Raw genomic sequence first — 19,568 nt, 5'->3', positions numbered from 1 at the left:
ATGACACCCAGAAATTTGTGAGATCGACGATATGGTATATTTTGACCGTTAATTGACACTCTGTAATTCGACATGGGTTTGCGCGTAAATGCCAGAAGAGCGCACTTTCCGGAGGAAATTTCCAGGCCTCGATTGCGTAGATACAAAGCAGTTGGAGTAGCAGCTCTCTGCATTCTCGCTCGTAACTGCAGGCGAGTTACCGCAGATGTCCAGATGCAGATGTCATCAGCGTATGTTGATAGATAAATATTGTTTGGTAGGTGCGTATGGAGAGCGATCATGTTATATTGAATAGCACGGGGCTCAGTACACCATCCTGAGGGACGCCACAACTGAATTGTGTAGACGTGTTCCCGGTCTCTGTACTCACAAAATAGGATCGCATTTGGAGATAACTGCGTATCCACTTAAACATTCGGCCACCCACTCCAATATCTTCTAGTGCGGTAAGGACGGCTTCATGTGTCACGTTATCATAGGCTCCTTTGACGTCAAGGAACAGAGAGGCGCAAAGACGCTTATGGCCTTTCTCGTGTTCAACGTACGTGACTAGGTCGATGACGCTATCGATTGATGATCGACCACGTCGAAAGCCAGCCATGGCATTTGGGTAGATCTCATGATACTCCAAGTACCACTCGAGTCGGCCGAAAATCATTCTCTCCATCACCTTACCCACGCAACTGGCCAATGCGATCAGGCGATAGGAGGAGAGTTCCAATGGTGATTTGCCAGGTTTTAGTAATGGTACTAGACGACTAGTTTTCCAACTTAAGGGGACAGTGCCCTCTAGCCAACAATCATTATATAGCTGAAGTAGAGCTATTCTCGCGCGCTCACCCAGATGACACAGGGCTCTGTAGGAGATTCCGTCAGGTCCTGGTGCGGAGGTACGTTTGCATGAAGCGTGTGCTGCTTTGAGCTCCTGAATGGTGAACGGGAAGTCCATACAGGAATCACGTGGTGGCGGACAACTGCTCGAAAGTGGTGAGCTGCTGATGGCTGTAGTTTGCCCTGATAATCCGGCACAGAACTCTTCAGCAACGTCCACATCTGGTCGATTTTGGTGAAGGGCTAAGGTCTTGAATGGTGACTTCTGAATGGGCGATGACCGCAAACCTCTAACCGTCGTCCATATCTGCGATAAAGGCTTACGAGGGTCGAGTGACTCGCAGAAAGTAATCCAGCGTTGAAATTCTAGGTTGTCCAACCGACGTTTGATCTTCTTCTGCATACGTCTAGCAGTCCGTAAATCTTCCATGTCCTTCGTGCGCCGGTACCTTCTTTCAGCTCGTCGTCGCAAGGCTCGAAGCCGCTCCAGCTCTATGTCGATGTCCATGATTCTTACAGGGCATGGGATCGTACACACAGTCTCTTTTACAGTGCTCTTGATGGCCTCTTGTAAATCGGATATGTGTTCTTGGCATTGGTCTTCCATACGAAACTGAAATTTCTTCCAGTCCACTCTTAACCATGTCGCGCACTTTAGGAGGCGACAATCCTCTGATCTTGACGTATGTTGGAATGTGATCAATCCCGTGCGTTTCTATATCCGTGAACCATTCAGTATGTATAGGCTTCGCGAAACAAAAGCCAAGTCGAGACAGCTACTGTATGTGGAGTCACGTAAAAATGTAGGACTGCCATCGTTCAGTAACCAAAGTTGGTTGTCGGAGGCAAAAGACACCAAGCTTCTGCCCTTCATGTTGGTATTCTGACTTCCCCATAATGTATGATGAGCGTTAAAATCCCCGATGATAACACACGGGTCAAGAGTTAACGCTATGATGTCTCGTAGTCTTTTTTGATCGAAACGGCCTGATGGTGATAGGTATGCGCCAACCACAGTGATGTTGAGCCTCCTCTTTTTCACTCTTAAGCATACGTATTGGTTTCCGTCATGAGGTGGTACAGGTTGAAGAATGTAAGTGAGGTCTCGGCGAATGTACACCAGAATATATGATGAAAAGATTGGTTTCCGTCATGAGGTGGTACAGGTTGAAGGATGTAAGTGAGGTCTCGGCGAATGTACACCAGAATATATGATGAAAAGATGCGAGATGGTGGTACTTGGAGTGTTGAATAGATGGACGTACGGACACACAGACAGATGCATGGATGGACGCATGAACAGACGCAGAGGCGGATGCATGGACGAACGCAGGGACGGACGCACGAACAGATGCACGCACGGACGCGCGGATGGACGCATGGACGGTAACACAGACGGACGCATGGACGGATGGAAGCAAGAACGAATGAACGGCCGAATGCTTCACCCCACTCTCCATCATTAACCCGGAGGATATGCTGCCAATTTTTTTTTTGTCATTCGCAGATGTTCGAAATAATTTTTATCCCGAGTGATATAGACGAGATGGTCAGCGATGGCCAGAAGGAAATCTTCGCGCACACTAGACGCGCCTTTCATTTCTCCGGTCCGTGTGCGTGCTTCTCAACAAGTGTTATTGCGGGACACGTACCACGCTTCTGTCGGCCGCGGGCCGCGTAAGAGCGCAAAGCCAATGAGCGTCTCTTGCAGGCCCAATTATTGCATTTCCAGTTCTAACAAGGTACTCTTTTCACGTGTGCCGGTGCAATCTACTGCATTTTCTCGCCAGTACCGGGCTGGAGTATGTACTCCAGCCCAGAGATATCCCGCACCCACAAACATGTAGCTCACGACATGTCGAAGCAGAGAACGGATTCTCATTGTTCCGAGTTGCCCAACCGGCAACCGGGGCGCTTCGAAGACGTCGCTGTTTGCAGCTCCCAGGAACGACGATCTCCGAAGAAAGTGGGAGCGCAACCACCTTAGGGCTGACAAGCCTCTCAACGAAACTTCAGCAGTGTGCGGACATCATTTCGAGCTAAGATACACCCTGCGCGATTATGTGCACGTGATAAACGGCAGTGAGGTGCGCATTGCCCGAGGAAAACCGTCACTGGTTCCTGATGCCGCGCCAACGCTTTTTTATCCACGCAGTAGCTAACCTCGTAATTTTACGTTTGCATGAACCAGAAAGCAAACGCGCGTTAGAAGTAACCACATCCGCAGCTCTGCAGAAGTCCGCGACGGCCCGACAAAGCAGACGAAGCTGGCATGAAAAGTAGCAGCGACGTCGCCTGGCGGCATCCGCGTGAAAGCTGACGCCGGAGCCCAGCCGGTCACGTTACTATAGATACTAATCAACTTCACTATAACAAAAGCTATGCACGCGAGGGGAGAGGAGCCTGCACATTGACACGAATGGCGCTACTGTAGTTTTAAATGCGAAGCATTTCTTAGCGAGCTTGAGCGACTTTGAGCGTATCTATCTATCTATCTATCTATCTATCTATCTATCTATCTATCTATCTATCTATCTATCTATCTATCTATCTATCTATCTATCTATCTATCTATCTATCTATCTATCTATCTATCTATCTATCTATCTATCTATCTATCTATCTATCTGTCTATCTGTCTATCTATCTATCTGTCTGTCTATCTATCTATCTATCTATCTATCTATCTATCTATCTATCTATCTATCTATCTATCTATCTATCTATCTATCTATCTATCTATCTATCTATCTATCTATCTATCTATCTATCTATCTAGCCGCCTACGACGTTTAGCTCTCCTGGCCGTTTTGATGACGGTATCGATACCAAACTTGGTATGGCATAACATGACTGTACGAAGAACATATCTGACTGGTCATTACAGTAAAATCACGAAATTTATTTCATGAATGACATGATCTACATTTCATGGTCCTGCAGCACTTGCGGTGGTTTCGTTCACATGGCGCGTCTTGCAAAACTGGTATGATATGACATGATTGCATGTTGAACACAAGCGACCGACCATAACATGAAAGTTACGACATGCGTGTCATGTAACAACATGACTACATGCCACGCTCATGATGCGCTCACGGCCATTTCGCTAGCTTCACATGTACCAAACTCGGTATTACGTGACGCGAACAGACGACATAGGTAAATGACACATCCAAACATGATATTCATGACGTGCGTGTCATCTAACAACATGACTACATGCCACACTCATGAAGCGCTCGCTGCTGTTTCGCTAGCTTCACATATGCCAAATTTTGTTTTACGTGATGTCAATGGATGACGAAGGTATGTGCCTGGTGCAAACATGATAATCATTAGATGCGTGTCATGTGAGAACATGACTACATACCATAGTCAAGGAGACAATACATTTCGAGTGACTCGGTGCGCGTGCTCGCCGGCGTTCATTTCATTGCGTCACGCCAGCGTTGCCACGGCAACTGCCGGTCTCTCCATATACTCGCAGGCGCGCGCCGCGCTGCGTTGCTTTGACGCATGCGCGTTTCAGCGCGTCCAGCGTCCCTCCGTCACGAAAAGACGGAGACGCAGTGCTGTCTGGGTAACGCATCGGCGCGAAATGAAGAACGCCGCATTTAGCACCGGTTGCCGTCGGGCCGCGCCGACAGACGCTGGTCGTGCCAGTCGCACCTGGCGTCAGACTATAGAGTGCTCGCGTTTTGCTAACGTACTCACAAGAGAACAGCGCTTTCTGATAGGTAGAGAAGCAATGGAAGTGGTAAAGAGATACCTCTACTTAGGACAGGTAGTGACCGTGGAGCCGGACCATGAGACCGAAGCAAGCGTCGATCTGCCCAGCGTGCGCGCGCGTCAATACCACATTGCAGTATTTTGGGCCCTTCATGATGCGCTCATGGCCGTTTTGCTAATTCCACATATACCAAATTTGGTGTTACGTGACGTCAATGGATGACGAAAGTATATGACTGGTGCAATACTGACAAGCGTGTCATTTAAGAAAACGACAACATACCACGCTCATAGCGTGCTCGCAGCCGTTTCGCTAGCACCATATGTAACAAATTTGGTATCACGTGACGTGAACTCATGACGAAGGTAAACGACACAATCAAACGTGATAATCATTACAATTAAATCATGTACGGCATCATTTACCTCCACCTCGTAACATTGTGCTGATTTTAGAATGCCATGTCAACCTTCCTCATTCGTGCTTCGCATATTACCGATTCCCACTGTGAGATCTGCCAATTTTTAGGGGCGAAGCTCCTTATAGCGGCACCCGTTCGACCCTCGTAGTCGTAGTAGTAGTGTGTAACCAGTCTTACATTTTGACCTCCAAGGTGGTGCCGGTAGGACATTTCTTCTGTACGTTGTTGAACAATAAAAATTTCGCAGCGTGCGCGTTACTAAAAGCCGAATTCTCCTGTCTCTCATTCCCCCTTAGCAGCCATTGGCATGTACATTGAGCACTATCTGACAAGAAAGGGTTGCTACGTTATACTCGCTGGGCGTAACCTCCTTGGTTTTAGAAAGGTTTAGCGAGCGTTGGGCCGCAGTGCCATGAATACAGTGAACTAGTATATACCATGAACTTGAGGTGGTTAAAGGTAGGAAGTATACACGAAGCGCAAGCCGTAAGAAAGTGTGCGTGTGCCTCCTCTCGTTCAGTCCTTGGAATGTCCGCTGGATGGCGGTGCTTCTGAGGAATATATGATGAAAAGATACGAGATGGTGGTACTTGGAGTGTTGAATAAGTGGACGAACGGACACACAGACAGATGCATGGACGGACGCACGGATGGCTGCACGGACGGATGGACGCAAGGACGGACGCAGGAGCGGATACATGGACGAACGCAGGGACGGACGCACAGATGGACGTGCGGACGTGCGAAGAGACGCACGCACGGACGGGTGGATGGACGCACGGGCGGCCACACAGACGCACGCACGGACGGACGGAAGCAAGAACGAATGGGCGGACGGATGCTTCGCCCCACTCTCCATCATTCACTCCGTGGATATGCTGCCATTTTTTTTTCCAGGGACTTTAGGAGCTTCTGGAGCTCTGCTAACCGCAGAGATAATGTGGTTGGATGGTGTGCCGGTTACAAGGGGCTTATTCTGCATATTGTGCAACACTGCACTATACATATACGTAGTGACGAGACTGACCAAGCAGACAGAACAAAAAAAAAGAAACGTGCTCTCAATCGAAGTATATATTTTAGAGTGCGAATATATGAGAACATCTGTATATTTACGGCATTATACCGCAAAGAACACTCTAATCAAATAGCGCATTTTTTAAGGTACTTCACATTGATCAATACGTAGGCCGTTCCATAATGCGACGGATGGTAAATTTCAAAAATGTTTCTCATCCGGCTATGCGCGGCTCTATGCTCTCCCATAGTACAGTACCAAGTACTCTAAATCGTTAACTACTTTTGCTGAACGCCACGCTCTCCTATAGTAGAGCACCTCGTACTCTAAATCGTTAACAACTTTTTCTAAACAAACGCGTCATTCACCTTGAAAGAATGTTCGTCAACACGACTTGAACATTGATGTGCACGGGACAGCTTTAAGCTCTCCCATAGTAGAGTGCCCTGTACTCTGAATCGGTAGCCACTTATTCTAAACACATCTTCACAGCTTGCTCGTGGGACTGCTTTCCGCTCTCCCATAGTGGAGTACGAAGTACTCTAAATCGTTAAACACTTTTTTATCAACACGTGAAAATCTCTCACAGAGTTGAAAGAATGCGTTCTGCCTCGCCAAGAGTGAGGTCATCGAGACGTCTTTGTGTCCTCCCATATTAGAGTACCAAGTACTTTGTACCCTAAATCGTTCACCGCTTTTTTCTAAACACACTCGTGTACAATAAAACTTCCCTTAGTTCTCATCAAGTGTGAGGGCCACAGGACGGCTTTCAGCTTTTATATAGTAGAGTGCTAAGTACTCTATATTGTGAACCATTTTTTCTAAACCCAGGTATAAGGAGCTTCGTCCCTTAAACTAAAAGATTGGGAGTCGGTTATAGAAGTCATTGGACGGTGCCCCGATTGTCGAGTGGTCGTCGAAGAGAAGAAAGATATCGCGGACTAGACAACCGTCAAGTACAAAATCAGCCGAGTGACTATGGGAGTGCACCATGCTGTGGCGGTAGCACGGGTGGTTTCGACACTCGAGAATGGGGCCATCCTTATAGGGACACTAAAGGCAACTATTAAGTCGACGTTGTTTGTTGAAATAGCATATGCAGAAACCTCGTAGTGCCAAGGTGGTGCTCATCTTGAAATCAAATCATGTTTTAGAGGCTCGCATCGGGCTAGCGTACTTCAAATTTCCCGCCTCAAGTGGAACGTCTCTCGTCGCTGTTGCCATGCGCAACGTTGCCCGGCTTTACTGGGCGGCCCCCGACACTAGTAGCAGGAGAACGACAGCAGCGAGAGCACAGCAGCCACTACGGCCATTGAAGAATTTGCTACATGACCTCTGAGATGGCAGGCGTGCTTGGTTTAACTGGGCCCCCCTAGATGGCACGACCTGTCCAGTTTACCCAGGCGAAAAGTGAACTTCTGAACGACTCACGCCATTCTCCATAGTAACGTCCGGTGGTTCTTTTTTCCATGAATCAAACAGAAACGAACAAGCAGTATTTTCTTACGTCTCTAAATACATGGAGGGTTTTTATATTTAATGCAGCTAGTTTAATTACTAGCGATTAAGTGCAGGCGGCACCTCTCACGTCATCGGGATCGTTTCGCTAACGTCTTACTCGTAGCATATGTGTTCTCGTTCATTTACCCTGATTTTTGGGTAAGTAGGGTACTGCTGTTGATAATATTGTCGCTTTAGACATTGTCATACATTGAGGTCTCACTCCGGTGTAAATTGTTATTTGAGTTTAGTATCCTTTTGAGGTGCGGAGCCTTCCTACAGAAATTGTCTCACGAAGAAACACCCCATGCACCTTCGAACAAGCTCCTTTAACATCATTCACTTTGCGGACATGGCTGTGATTCTTTTCTCTCAAACATTACTTTTTTATGTGTCTCGTTTAATCTTTTTTTATCCCTTTCCTCGTGAGCTACTGATGAGCTGTCGCACTTTGATGCAGACAGCTGCGGGGCTCACTTTTCTTTTGGATTTTTCTAATTAAAAATTAATACCCCCATCCCCTTCCTTAGTACAAGCAGTACCGTAAGTCCTTCACCTTTCGAGCTAAACGCACCATCGAAACTTCTTGTATATATAAAAGCTTCTAGGAACATTAGAAACGAACACACGTTCGCTGGTCAGGCCTAAAGTGTCCTGTTTAAATTTGCAAGCAGTGTATACACAACGCGGTCACCGCTTGCTTATTTGCTCGACATTATATTGCTGCGTAGCTGACATATCAGGGGTCAGAAGACGACAACGAGGAAGTGGTCTGTCGGTTGTGCGTGCTGTACTCCATCTTAGCCGATGCTATACGCATCAGTTTCAATTTAGATTCTAAACAGACACGCCTCTTGTCATTTTTAAGTAACATCTTTGTGGTGGGCATGCTGGGTACTTCCCTGTCTTCATCACGAAGCTCCGCAACGGCCGCATCATCTTAGGTCCAACCATGTCACAGGTTGAACAACCATCGTCTTCACCACCTGCCCCTTCCGTGACTTCTACGTACGTCGTTCTACCTCCTGCTCGTGATCCCCGTGTATTTTCCGGTCAGGATGGCGTTGACGTCGACAAATGGATCAACCGATACGAACGGGTCAGCGCAAGCTATAGGTGGGACCCGACTCTTAGGCTTGCCGATGTGCTTTATTACCTCGATGGCCCACCGCTGGTGTGGTTCGAGACGCACGAAGTGGCGATTACGAGATGGGACTCCTTTAAAGAGAAGATCCGCGACCTTTTTGGCGACACCATTGGGCGGCAGATCGCAGCGCGGAATCAACTGGCGGCTCGTGTACAGACGTCGACGGAGTCGTACGTCGCGTACATTCACGACGTCATCACCCTATGCCGCCATATTGACGAGCACATGAGTGAGTCTGAGAAAGTGACCCATGTGCTGAAAGGCATAGCAGACGACACCTTTAATCTTCTAGTATACAACAACGCTGCCACCGTCGACGCCATCATTAAAGAGTGCCGGCGGTTCGAAGAAGCCAAGAACCGTCGTATTACTCAGCGATTCACCCGGCTGCATAACACGGCCGCAACCTCATCGTGTGAAGCCGTCCGCCAGTTCCCCACGTATGACAACGTCACGCGCATTCTTCGTCGGGAAATCGAAGCCGCCTGTCCGGCTCCTCTTCAGCCACCCGTTTTCGCAACGCTTGCCTCTGACAAACAACAGCCGTCAGTGGCGTTAATACAAGCTGTGTTGAGGCAGGAGTTTGCGAACCTCGGCCTTCCAACAGCATGTCCCTTGACTCGCCCTGAAGTCCCGTCTTACTCCCCTGGACACGCTCGCCGTTAACGTCCAACAATGCCCTTCCGTAACCCTTCGGAATGGCGAACACCCGACGACCGGCCTATTTGTTTTTCCTGCCACCAGCCTGGGCACGTTGATCGCTATTGCCGCCACCGTTGGTCAAAACAACCACGTCAGACCTTCTCTACCTCGGCGCACATGCACCCGACGACCCCTCGACGTTCAGTCGCCGCACCCTTCAATTTCTATTCGTCCTCATCTTACGAGCCTTCCCCTGACGCCCCTTTATCCGGTCGCCGCAGCTCTCACTCCCCGTCGCCGCTACGTCGCCCATCCCGCTCTCCGCCACTTCGGCGCTTTTCCTCGCCAAGCTTCTCTGGACAACCGCAGCAGGAAAACTAGATATTGCAGCTTATAGAGGTGAAGCTGCAATACCAATGACGGTCGAAAATCCTCTACTGACGCTTCCCACGCACCACAGCCTGCTTGAAGTACAAGTCGACCATGTTCCTGTGACCGCCCTCATTGACACAGGTGCGCACCTGTCAATTATGAGCGCTTCTCTACACCGCCACTTGCAAAAGATGATGACGCCGTTTACGGCGCAGGCAATACGTGTTGCCGATGGCGGTACTGTACCAGTATTTGGAATGTGCACTGCTCGTGTCAGCATTGCCAGTCGTCACACCGTGGTCGTTTTTGCCGTGCTAGCCTGCTGCCCTCATGACCTCATACTTGGCCTTGATTTCCTTTCGGCACACTAGGCCTTAATTGATTGTTCGTCTGGTACCCTTAGCCTCGATCTTCCAATCTTTGCCGACTACTCTGCAAAGCCCACTAGCCGCTTGAGCCCAACCAGTTTCGTTCACCTGCCACCTCGAGCCGTCACGTACGTGTCTTTGTCATAGACCCCTCGCGTTCCTGACGGTGATTATATCGTTACGCCGATAACTGAAGTTCGGCTGACGCGCAGTGTTACTGTGCCCCATACCATCGCGACCATAGCGAATAACTGTGTGTTCCTTCCGCTCCTTAACTTTGGTATCACCCCTCAAGTGTTGCCCTGCCACATGTCTCTAGCCCAGCTAACTGCCATAACCGAGGACGATGTCAGTGTTGTCGCTGTATCTGCTCCTGATTGAAGCGCAGTCTCACGGTCACCCAGCTAAGACGATGCTATTTTTCGAAACATGATTGGATCGGAGCTTTCGCCTCACCAGGCCGACGCTCTCTGCCAGGTATTGGCCTCATGCAGTGACATTTTCGACACCGACGATCGTCCCTTCGGCCAGACTAAAATTTTCACTCACGGAATCAACACTGGTGACTCTGCACCCATTCGCCATCGGCCGTACCGCGTGTCAGCGTCCGAGCGAGAAGTGATTCAGAAAGAAGTGACCAAAATGCTTACGAAAAACGTAATCGAACCATCATCGAGCCCTTGGGCATCTCCCGTGGTATTAGTAAAAAAGAAAGACGGCTCATGGCGTTTCTGCGTTGATTATCGCCACCTCAACAAAATTACCAAAAAAGACGTGTACCCTCTACCACGCATTGACGATGCCCTGGATTGCCTCCATGGCGCCACATTCTTTTCATCTCTCGACCTCCGATCTGGCTAATGGAAAGTTGCTGTAGATGACATGGACCGAGAAAAGACCGCCTTCGTTACCGCCGACAGTCTTTACCAATTCAAGGTCATGCCCTTCGGTATCTGCAATGCTCCAGCGACCTTCGAGAGAACGATGGACGCGCACCTACAAGGACTTAAATGGTCGACATGTTTGTATCACTTGGACTACGTGATCATTTTCTCACCTACTGTCGCAACCCACCTTGAACGCCTTTCGACCATTCTATCCATATTTCAACGGGCCGGCCTGCAGCTCAATTCCTCCAAGTGCCACTTCGGTCTTCGTCAGATTACCGTGTTGGGTCACCTTGTTGACGCTGCCGGCGTACGGCCAGACCCGGCGAAAGTACGCGCTGTAACAAACTTCCCGGTCCCACGCTCTGTCCATGATGTTCGCAGTTTCGTGGGCCTCTGCTCCTACTTTCGCCGGTTCGTGAAAAACTTTGCGGCACTCGCACGGCCACTCACCGACCTTCTCAAACAAGACGTCCCATTTTGTTGGGGCCCTCTTCAAGCTGACGCCTTCTCTGAGCTAATCACCGCTCTAACGACACCTCCTATTTTAGCACATTTCGACCCCGATTCTCCTACAGAAGTGCGAACAGACGCAAGTGGTCACGGATTGGGTGCAGTTTTGGCCCAAATTCAGCGGGGCAACGACCATGTAATCGCGTATGCAAGCCGTCTGCTTTCTAAGTCTGAACGCAATTACTCTATAACAGAACGGGAATGTCTCGCCCTCGTCTGGGCGGTTTCGAAATTCCGTTCTTACTTGTATGGCCGCCCTTTCGTGTCATCACAGATCATCACGCGCTGTGTTGGCTTTCTTCTCTGAAGGACCCCACTGAATGACTTGGCCGTTGGGCATTATGCCTACAGGAGTATTCCAACTCGGTTGCTTATAAGTCTGGACGTCTCCATCTGGACGCCGATTGCTTATCCCGCTACCCTGTTGATCAGCCCGACGAATCGGACATCGAGCCTAGCCTCAGCGTCCAGTCAATGTCCCAGTTTCTTCAGATTGGTGATGAACAACGTCGTGATGCTTCTCTGCGACAACTTATTGACCGTCTCAAATCTGCTCCGAACGACGCGTCACTTCGCATGTACGTCCTCCTGAATGGCACGCTGTACCCTCGTAGCCTCCAGACAAATGGCCCTGAGCTCCTTCTTGTCGTGCCGAAACACTAGCGTTCAACCGTGCTGCCCGAGCTTCATGATGAACGAACTACTGGTCATCTGAGTGTATCTCGGACGTACGACCGTGTGCGTCGCCTCTTTTTTTTTTTTTTGGCGTGGTCTTGCCAGGTTCGTTCCCCGCTACGTGTCCTCCTGTGATAAATGCCAACGTAGGAAGCGACCTACTGCACCCCCGGCTGGACTTCTTCAACTGACCTCCATTTCAACCGAACCTTTCTTCCGTGTTGGCATAGATCTTCTCGGTCCTTTTCCTGAGTCGAAATCGGGCAACAAGTGGGTTGCTGTTGCTATAGACTACGCGACTTCGTATGCCATCACTCAAGTGCTCCCCACCAGCACCGCTACTGACGTTGCAGACCTTTTGCTCCACGATGTCATCCTACACCATGACGCTCATCACTAATTACTCACGGATCGCGGCCGCGCATTTATGTCCCGAGTAATCGACGATCCTCTGCGCTCTTGTTCGACGCAGCACAAGTTGACCACTTCCTACTATCTCCAAACAAATGGCCTTACCGAACGGCTAAATCGCACCCTCACGGACATGCTCGCTATGTATGTGTCCTCCGACCACCATTACTGGGACTTGGCGCTACCTCACGTGACCTTCACGTACAATTCTTCGAGCCACGACACCACTGGTAATTCACCCTTTTATTTGCTCTATGGCCATGATCTGACGTTACCACTCGACACCCTACTTCCATCCACTACAACACTCTAAAAAAAGAGCGAGTAAAAAGGGTGTCTTTTTGTCCCACAACAATAATCGTCATCTATATTGCGTTCCATCCTTGCGCTATCGCCCCGCGCCCGGTACATTCCGGTCACGATCGACATGCCCATTATCAGGGTTACATTGCATTCTCGATAGGAAAGTGGCCAGCGCCGAGTTTTCAAGAAAGGAAGCGCACGCAAGCCTGATGACGATTATTGTTGTGGGAAAAAAAGACACCATTTTTACTCGATATTTTTTTAGAGTGAACGCCGTCAACCGAATGTGCACGCGACGCTATTGCCCGTGCCGACCACGCACGTCAGATCACCCGCTCTAGACTTTCGGCTTCGCAAGCCAACCAGAAAGCCATCTACGACAGCCGGCATGCTGACGTTCACTTCTCACCCGGTTCTCTCGTTCTCCTGTGGTGCCCAGTTCGTCGAGTTGGCTTATCAGAAAAGTTGTTGTCTCGCTACACGGGTCCTTACCGTATCATCCGCCAGGTAACCGACGTCACCTATGAGATCATTCCTGCATCTGAGACCACAAGCCCGCCTGCAACCACACCCAGTGATGTTGTGCACGTCAGCAGGCTAAAACTTTACCACCTGCCTACTGAAGACCGTAGTTAATGTGCACCGAGACGGCGCTTTTACCGCCGGGGGGTAATGCTACGTAGCCGACATATCAGGGGTCAGAACACGACAACGAGGAAGTGGTCTGTAGGTTGTGCGTGCTGTCCTCCATCTTAGTCGATGCTATACGAATCAGTTTCAATATAGATTATAAATAGACAGGCCTCATGTCAATATGTTCCCCGGGTCTGCGCACGGCAACCAGGAGTTCGGCGCAGTTAGTCAATAATGCCATTGGCATTAAACTGTCTTCGTACCAGTTATGCCAAACTGGTTAACACCCCTGCCCGATCATTGGGGCCCGTGAGGTTCAGAAGATAGGGTTTCCTGAAATTAACTAGAGGGACTCTGGCGCACCGATCAACCATCGACTTAGGGAATTATGGGTATTAAACGAATTTGCCTAACCTTCGTGCTTGCGGGCTTCGAACACACATGTGGCTTCGTTTACTGCTGCGTTTTGATTGTTTCGAGTTAATTAAATAACACACCGTTGTGAACATCTAAACCCGATTCGAATTGGTGAGCCTCAAAGCTTAAAGGGAAGATGAAGCGCTTTTCTAAAAAATGATTTAGTAGCGCATAAGGAAAGTTTGATCCTTGCTGAATTAGAAAAGCGATGTGGGAGTTCTCAAAAGTGAACGCCAATAGCACGTTTTGGTGAAAAAATAGTGCCTGTGGCCGTCGGGCATCTTGAGACGCTGAGCGAGCACGGTGACATCATTTTCGATATCACGCGTCATCTGCAACAGCAGCACTGCTGAAGTGTGGCCTCTTCGATAAGTACCGGCAACGGCACGTCATGGGTTAGTCATGGAGGCCGTGGTTGAAGATAAGAAAGAAAACTTGCTCCGGGCCAGAGGAAACGAAGATAACGTATGTTTCCACACCCACACTTCCACGTCGCTCGCGGGGGTGGAGCAAGACAAGCTTTTATTTCGCCTGTTCTAAAGCTCCTGCTGCTACAACCGCGAAATCAATTATGACATCGTTAAGGATAATGTCGGTCCTTCCTAAACACGAACTTTGATAGAATTCTAAAATCTCTTCAGCTTCCCTTTAAGATGGTGAAATGCAACTGTTGAACATTTGCTGATTGTCATTTCGTGACAAAGCAGCTCCAATGCTACGCGAAGCTAAACAGAGCCAGAACAACGAAGATTAGACGAATTCATGTACTACCCATCATTTCCATGCTTGCTGAAGCTCCTTGCGTTGCAGCTTTCATAGACACTAGCACCAGAGTTCCCTCTGGTGTATTTTTAGAAAATTCTGTGGTGCAAAAGAGTTGCAGTACCTCAGATCTTGGAGGCCGTGCAAAACCACGCTTGATGCGGAAACTTTTCGGGGTACGGTAGGTCAGTGCAATCGAATGAGAAGGAAAAAAGCCATGGCTTGCCCCTTCCAGTCATCTTAGGTGAATTGATCGGGGACACAGAGAGCTTTTCTTATAACTGTATGTGCTTCCGGTAACAGCCGCGCAGATTCATGGCACTGTGAGATGTGTAGCTGTGCGCAGGGTATGCCCAACCAGGGGTGTAATATTCCAGAAGATCTCACTATTGTCCTCTGTGAATGCAGGCTATATGTACCAAAGAGATAGTTTCTGAAGGCAGCCTTAAATCTTCAACAGGACTCGAACTGGAAGTTCCGGGCCCAGCTACAGTGCGTGACGCGCCACGAAAGCGCTGCTGACTTTCTTGTGGGTCACAAGGCAGAATAAAACTTCTTAAATGGCGTAGTGTAAGTGTGTTTTAGGGGTGTGCAGATTAGAAAGCACTTCGTTCAATAATTGAACTCCGAGTGAATTTGTGTCCTGCGAATACGTCGCCAGACAGTGCGAATTTGAAGCCCTCCCCGCAAGTGGCCCTCCCATATCGTACAGCAGAAGACACAAAGTTGCCCTCAACGCGAACGCCACGGTCCCGACGCCGGGAAAAGTTCAGCGTAAACACTGTGCGCACCGGCGCGGCAGAAAGAAAGGCTCCTCTCTTGCAATTGACCTCCGAAGGAATCTAGGGAGAGGACCACCATATTTCGACGAAGCTGACCTGGAGCTTGAGGCAGTCGAACCTTGGCTCGGGCGAAAGGAAGATGCACACCGATTCCGTCTAGACAGAACCCACATCGGCTACACTCCGGTCTCTGGTGTCAAGTCGCTCCCCCTGCTATACGCCCCGAGGGCTCCATCAAGTGTGAAGTGCTACTCCGCACCCCAACTGCCACCAACGAAAGTATATTCGGACTTTATTGTTTTTAACAAGCAGCGAAATTAGGTTGTGATTTGGACCCTTAATTAATTATGTCAACTCGAAGCAGCCACGAGAGTTGCAAAATTGTTGTCAGTACGGTTTTTTGAGTGTATTTCATTTTCATGTTTGATCGAAAGTAAATAGTTAAAGCGAAATGTGTCCGTGTGCATCCCTCTGGTCTCCATCACTTTACGGGCAGTGACAGTTTGTGTAGCTCTACGTGCTATGTGTTTATCAGTGTACATATCATAATCATCATCAAATAGGGGAAGTATTAAGTCAGGCGAAAAGGCAAACATATCCAACTCTCCATTAAAATATTCGCCCTCTCTCTCTCTTCCCACATTCCCTTAGTCAGGGATTGTGAAGGTTCTTCGCAGCAACCCCCCCCCCCCCCCCATGCCCTACTAAGTGAATGTATGAGGCAGGTTCAGCCCCACCCCTCTCCAATGACACGGGAGGGGTCAACCACCTTCCCCCCCCCCCCCCCCCGTGTGCCTTCTTATGAACCTCTGTAGTGTCTGTGCCTCCATCTGGTGCCTCATTTGTTGCGTCACGTTTGTCTCTAGCTAACCATTTCGTAATCGCAGATATGGAAACTGCCTTGCTGAAGACGCTCAAGTTCATAGCACTGAAAGAGGGAATTAAGCCATCAGCTGCTTCAGTTTCTGGGCACTCTGCATGCCAGTGCTTTATTTTTATCGTTGTTTGAATACATTTATCTCTTTCCCACCGCATAGGATGGCAAACCACACGCGCGCCTGATTGACCTTTCCTTACACTTCCTTCTACTCCTCCTGTCTTCTGAAAAACCCCCGCGCACGATGCGGCTTTTTTTTTTTTATAGCGTAGAGCCTCGCTCCTCTGTAATCGGTGAAACGGCCGACGACCACCACTCTTTCAATAAAATGTATTTCAACTAGCTTTCGTGCAAGCTTGTGACAGATGAGAACTTCGTAAGAGGTCTCCACCAATGCTGAATGTGTCCAGCGCTGGTGCTGTAAATACAGAGCCCTTCAAATGTGAAAAAAAATTACTCTAGTATTTGTAACTGCATGCGCATTGTACCATGTGCATGTCATTTCGGTTCACTGATGATCCAGTTATTTGTACGCTACGCTAGCTTGCGGCTATTTTACGCGTCGTAACAAAGCTTCGAAATTAGGCGATCAGCTTGTCTACGTTCTCGTAAAGAGAAAATACTTTGGGCCGTGGCATGGTCAGTAGGCCTGAACGACCATATTCGGTTCAAACCGTTCGATAAAATACAAAACTCTTCTACTGGCTGAGATCAAAGTAAAATACTGACAAGCGAAATGTGAACTTGGTTTTATAATAAATTTTACAATTGTCGTGCGTTTATGCATTTTTTCCCGTGTCTAGCATATAATGATGGACGACTGTTGGTGCATCATTAGAAATACGGGCCAAAAGGCAGTCAATTTTAGAACTTGCACTTGAAAGCTTAGGGAGCAAGCTAATCTCGAAGCATTCTCAATTTCCTACTGCTGCAGTTTCATTTGGATGCTGTTAATTGTGTTCCACAGGAAAGTTTTTTATGGACACAGTACGTGCAACAAATCCAGTGCATGAAATCTTGCTCACCACCTTGAGACCAAAATAATAATTTGCGGGGCTTTAACTGCGAAGATCACGGCGTGATTATGAGGCACGCTGTCACGGAAGGCTCCGGAAATTTGATTATCTGGTGTTCTTTAATTTGCATCCTACATTGCACAGCCTACGGGACTGTAGTATTTCACCTCCGTCGAAATGTGACTGCCACGGCCAGGATCGAACTCGCGACCTTCGGATCAGCAGCCGAGCACATCACTCCCAAAGAATTCGCACTTGAACTATCTCCGTGTTACTTCTTGTAACCCCAATGCGGCTAACACTGAGAGCATCTTTTCTCGCAAACCACCGTGCATTCTACGTACCCACATTGACCGAATCGGTAACGAGCCGTGAGGTAATCACACCGAACGAGCATTTTTCGTGGGCACGGGGTGTCTGCGCATTGGAAAAAGCCCCGACACACGCACGGTATACGTGGCCAATGCATGGACTCGTCGTATCCCGCGACACGTATTTATCTTTCTCTCGGGTCCAAGCCAGCCGGAACATGGGCGACGCGCGAATTGAGGTGTACGGGACGGGCATTCCCCAACAGGCTGCTGCGTGGTTCGGCCCCTGGGCGAATCCAGGAAACCCCGTGAGGTGACCGCTGACCCGGAACCCGCGCTCTGGCAGAGCGCGACGGTGAGCCGGAGCCCCAAAGCGGAGGCCTGTTGTGCGCCCGGGTCTCCACGGGTAACCAACAGGCCGCGACACGCTTGGTGGCACTCTCCGGCACTGGCCACACAGCGAGCTGCAAGCCGACGCCGTCCCCTGAAGACCGATTCGCGCTGCAGGTGAGTTGCAAAACTATTTGCTCGCATGCATAGAAAGGCGGAGACTTCGAAGACGTCCCGTGCAATGCTGTCTGGTTGACACCAAATATATGGATGTTACGCCCGAAACATATTACTTACCTCGTTTCCTTGCCGCTAAGGCGCTGCTGTTGGCACAAACGTGCGCCGGGTTCCCGATGAGAGGGGTCCAAATAACATTCCGCGACACGCCCCGCCCCCGGCTCTTGCCGCGTTGCTTCAGTTCGAGAGAACACAAGCTTTGCTATTTATACAAAAATGAAGATGTTTTTGACAGAAGTCTGTAAATGTTGGAAATTTGTAAAGGCGAGCTTTTCAAAGGTAAAGGAAGCTCGAAAGGTCTATAGCTAATCCAAGATGGCACAAATAGAAATACACAACACATATATACAAAGCGCTAACATTCGACAAAATGTGTTATCTGTCCTTCGCTTTGTCTCGTCTTGAATGTGCTATGCTTTTCGAGCTATGCATCACGAGCACACCCGCCGTGCAACCTTAGGCAAAGGAAGGACGAAAACACCTCCCAGAATGCAATGTCAGCAGTCATTGGCCGCTATTATCGCCAAAAACCCGCCATGGCCATATCTCTATAACGGGGCAGGTACCACTGCGTGAAGTATGGGGAAGACTTTGTCCCTTTAGAATGTTGTAGGAGGTGTAGCCGTCTGAATCAGTAAACTTCTGAACTCAAAAGAATATTCCTTACTGGTGCGCAAACATCCAGCAGTACACATTGAACTTGTTGCAACTGCAGAACATAAACACCTGCTCGCAGTTTTTTTTTTTCGGGCTTGTGGATAGCGCCGAGCCAATGCTAACAAGAGACTACGCACTCCGGGATGAAACCTTTTGCAGTGTGGCCTATATGTTGTCTCAGCACAATGTACCAAATCTAACTTGCTGTACATTTTTGTTCTAACGCGGCGCAAATTCGACATACAGCGGACATCTTCGCAGACAGTAATAAGTCGGCTAAACTCCCAAACATAAAGGATCATGGCCACGTCCGTTGGTGGCACAGAAGGCTACATATGTGCGGATACAGCTGTAGTGTTTGAAGGACACTGCACTCGGCGACAGCTAGTTGTCATGCTGTGCAATCTTCTTTCTAGCTCTGTGCATGTGGTGCTCACTCTCTCACTCTTTTTTACTTTCTATTGTATATTAACATCTATAGCGCCAAGGTACGGTAGCAAATCATACGCTCATCTGGTTGACTTCTCCACCTTTTTCCCACTTGCTTCCTTTGTGACTGTACTGGTGATAAACTTGCTAAGAACCGATGACCGCTCTCCACATTTTAAGAGTTCTTAATCCACTTTTCCATGTGAGTGATTGAAACAATTTTATTAGGTTCACAACAGACGCACGCAAACTTAACATCACCTGGCTAGGCCTACTCGCGGGCCATGAATTGAAAC

The sequence above is a fragment of the Rhipicephalus microplus genome, chromosome 1 (assembly GCF_043290135.1).
Source record: "Rhipicephalus microplus isolate Deutch F79 chromosome 1, USDA_Rmic, whole genome shotgun sequence".
NCBI lineage: Eukaryota > Metazoa > Arthropoda > Arachnida > Ixodida > Ixodidae > Rhipicephalus > Rhipicephalus microplus.
Note: the sequence above shows the minus strand (reverse complement) of the source record.